General features: G+C 38.7%; 1 pseudogene; it reads left to right on the top strand.

The window, feature by feature from the left end:
- Window positions 1-555: 555 nt before the first annotated feature.
- LOC149042364 (putative skeletal organic matrix protein 5) lies at window positions 556-1,266 on the top strand (annotated as a pseudogene).
- The last annotated feature ends 2,938 nt before the right edge of the window (window positions 1,267-4,204 follow it).

Raw genomic sequence — 4,204 nt, 5'->3', positions numbered from 1 at the left:
ATTCGATGAAATTATGGAATGGTGGAATGGCGGTATATTTACAACGCGGAATGCCTTGTTCATGAAAGTCTCACAAAAATGGAATTGCAGTGAAATGATAAAATAATTTATCATTAACAGGCAAATCTAAAGTAAGAGAAAGCTAGTTTAATCATTGTTGTAGCCCAGGGAGAGACTGACAGAGGAACAGTGAGGTTCTTAAGCTAGCCCTCATAAGTTATCATAACTATTACGTTTGTTAACATCACATTTATTTATTGTTGTCATTATTAATGACTATTTGTCATAATTTAATTAGTGGTTAAGTGTCAATTATTCACGATATTCTCTAATCTTCTTTCTCTTGTGGAACGGGGCTCTCGTAAACTTGTGGGGTGAGGCAGCTCTTCTGTTTTGCATGCGAGACAAATTTTCTGCAACGATACTTTCTAGCATCGTCAAACAAGCCCTGGTTCTCTTCAATGCTCTAAAATTTGTGCTGTATCAGTAGCCATATGCAGTCTTAACTGGCTTTTTTTTCCGACTTCCTCTTTTTCCATAAGGTCGAGACGAAGCCAAGTATACCCGCTGATGTTCACAAAAGATCCCGGTTTACTGTCACCTGGGAAACTTTGGGTGCGGGGCTGGGGGATGGACGCTGGCCATGAAGACTGACGGCGCGAAGTTTAACTATCTGCCTTCTTAAAGAAACTCTCGATATCACTGAAATTAATAAAGGGAAATTAAAAATGCAATTCTTATTTTTCAGAGAACCTTCCATTACGATTCCCAGTTCTGGAGCAACAGAAATGCCCATAACTTTGCTGGAGCCAAGACTGGCTTTGATTCACAAGAGACCAAGTTACCAACTTACTGGAACACACCCTTCTCCAAAATCTGCCTCGGTATGAAGATTGGTCATCGGCTCAGGTTCATTGCCATCAACAGGCAGGCCAACTCACTGTACTCGTTGATCGCTGATGGGAAATACCACGCCACCTCATTGGGTCGTAACACGTGGAAAACCCTGATTAGTTCGCAAGTCTTATTGCAGCCCCACTGCAAAAAGAAAGGATTCAATGCGGTGGGAGACAGCCCTCTCCAATCCAAAGAAAGAATTGACATCAGTGCTAACAAACAGAATGACTGTTCTTCCTGTGACTCCCGAATTGGTTTGGCACAGGAGGTCCACATGATGACTCCAACACGTGTGGAAATCAGGCAACGCACTGGCCAGATAATGGTAACAAGCACATCCAAGCCATGGGGTAAATCCTTGTACAGTGACAGGGGACACAGTTTAAATTCCCAAATTTTAAGCCGAGAATCCATCGTGAAGTAGAAAATAGAGTATCCTAAAGCTTGTCAGCTAATAAAACGGATTAAAAAATTATATTCTCCTCTGGTCCGATTTGTCTAAAATTTAGTTTAAGTTTTTAAATCTAGTCCAAGGCGTTTCAATAAGAATCTAGTTTATGCTGTTGAGTTGTGCGAAGCCAATTCAAGCTATGAGAACGCAGTAGAAATTGCAATGCAGACATAATCGATGTTTTTAGCACGTCCATGTTGCGAACATGTACGTGAAAGGAGGTCATAATCTGATCGCGCACCGAAGCACGTACCCGAAAATAGTGACTTTTTTTCCTCCGCGAGTGACATGCCCTTTGCACTCGCCTTATGCATCTGTCCGCCCCAGTGAAAAACGCAAGAAATTATGCCTGTTCTGCAGGGTAACTAGGAGCTTAAAGGCATGAACGACTTGTATGGAAAAGAATGGTATGCACGATTTGTATGGAACAAAATTTGGCTCAGAAACGAAAACTAACAGAACGTAAACAATTCTTTCTCTCGGAGTATTGCCTATCTTTCTCGCTATCACCAGAAGGACTCAATTTTTCTGTATCATTTATCCCAGACGTCTGTCTCCACGAGAAATGCGAATGTACATATTGACAAGTTGATCACTAGCATTTCATTCGAACGGATTTCTTTCCGCAATATTTCCCACAGCCGAAACCTATCTCACGACAACTTCAGATGTCCACCTTTCAATTGGAAAACTTGCCTAATGGATCTGTTCGATTTCCTTGGATAATTTTAGAGAGACGAATTCTGTAGGTATCTCTCGCAGAATAAAGGATAGTTTTGCGACCATTCATTTATGAGTTAATAACTAATAACACACTCAGTTCAAACTGGTGCAGTATTGTTTTCTGAGAACGTTATCAGAGGTAATTAAGAGTCTAATTTCTGATCAAAACTGACTTCTAAAGAGTTTTCGCACGTAGAGCATCATACAATTTAATTACTCAAAACCACCTTCAACTCGTTTACTTGATTTAAGCCTCCAAAAGAGTGCCATGCCCTCAAAACACTTAAATTAGGGGGAGGGGGGGGGGGAAAGTGGATTCTTATGTGAATTCTCTAAATGAGTTTGTTTATCTATTTATTTTATTTTATTATTTTTTTTAATGCGGCTCTTTTTGTTTGTGTCTGCTGCAGTAGTTATTGTGCTGCTAGGTCAGATTTTTTCTCAGTGTTATTTACCTTTTTCTCAAAAAAATTACAACTCTAGGCAGGGAATATCAACAAAAATTACCTGTCAAGGTAGATGTGTAGCTTCAGTATGGGTCGATTTCGGACAGAGAGCCACGCAGTAAAGGAAGGGCGCGTAAATAAGGACTCACATTTTTTTTTCTCGCAGGTGTCGCTCTTTACGCTTGCCTCGCGCATCTGTCCGCTTGACTGAAAAACGCGAAAAAATTACACTTGTTCTGCGAAGTAACCAGGAGCTAACGGATCATTTTTGTGAATTTTTTCGTCCCTATGCAAGCGTTTATCTTTTTGCTGCGCCGTCCTTCCGATTTGTGTGCTCTGGATCGATTTGGGTGCCGGAGAATAATCCCTTGTCTGTAAAGGAATTTAATGAAACATCCACGTTCAAGGAAGACAGAAAAGTTGTTAACTCTTCTCTTAAAGTACTGGGCAGAGGGTCTTTAGGGGATAAACCATTAGCTTTTAAACTGCAAACGAATTTCACATTTAGGCTTAAAATTGACATTTTTTAACTGCTAGTCCTAAAATACTGAGTTAACCGTAAAAATGTTTCTTTAAATCGTAATGGAAAGAGAGTAACCGTTACCCATAAAATGCAAAATGTTAACTGTCAGCCGTAAAAGCCACGAGACCCCATAGTCAGACATCCTGCAATGAAATAGTTAGGGAGTGCGGTCGTTAAACAGCTTTGTCATTGAGAACAGCTCAGCTATTTTCTTAAAACTGCTCCATAAATTTATCAGAAGATTTACTTTTAACTAAAATATGAAACCTGCTACCCGACAGGCAGCTACACGAAGTGCTTTTATTGATCTGCTCTTACAATTAGTTTTAATAACTTTGTTACTCATCCTCTTTACTTTCTTTACCTCGGCTTAGCAGAAACTGCAATTCTTATTTTTAACTTCTTTATCTACTAAGTTCAAATTTATTGGCGATGCAAAGAAGTAATACTTTTGAGCCATGCATTAGGTCGGGGACTTTATAATCGTTAAATTCTTAATTACAGAATGGTAGCACGCTTTTGTTTGGAAAATCAGTGAATGTACCATCCAAGTCTTTCACTTGTCTGTCAAACAAAAAAACGAATAACAAGGAGAATGGTCAAGACAGTAATGTAAGATACTATCTCCGTTGCAATTGTGAAATACTTGGAAATAATGTCTACTAAGAGATCATTCAATAATCAGCACAGGTAGGAGCTGCAGGTTAAAAAAGTATGAGGCGAAAAACGAGAATAATATTTTTGGCTGAGTTAAAAAGAAGAGAAAAATACCTTGTTATAAGATATAGTCCGTGGAGAGAATACGTAAATGGAGTTTCAGACTTGAACCGTTGTTATGTCAATAGGATTGATTATTACTTGACTAGTCGGGAAGCTAAGTGAAGATAAATAATTTATTTCCACTCAATAATTTGAATAACTGCTGGTACAGTGAAAAAAGATACCATACTAAAACAAAGGATAATCAGGTAATGCGTGGGTTTCATTGGTTAAAAGTAAATCGCGAGATTTTGATCATTCAGAAAAATTTTATAATATCGAGTTTTTGCATCAATTTGTACATTCTTCGGGAAGTCAGTCTTAGAAAGCGATAAGCACCACGAGGAATTCAATTTTTATCTTTGTTTTCTTACTGTTGTGCCTTATGATGTTTGCTTCTGTTTC

The sequence above is a fragment of the Pocillopora damicornis genome, chromosome 7 (assembly GCF_964200805.1).
Source record: "Pocillopora damicornis chromosome 7, jaPocDami1.2, whole genome shotgun sequence".
Lineage (NCBI taxonomy): Eukaryota > Metazoa > Cnidaria > Anthozoa > Scleractinia > Pocilloporidae > Pocillopora > Pocillopora damicornis.
This window is presented reverse-complemented; position numbering and strand designations above follow the sequence as displayed.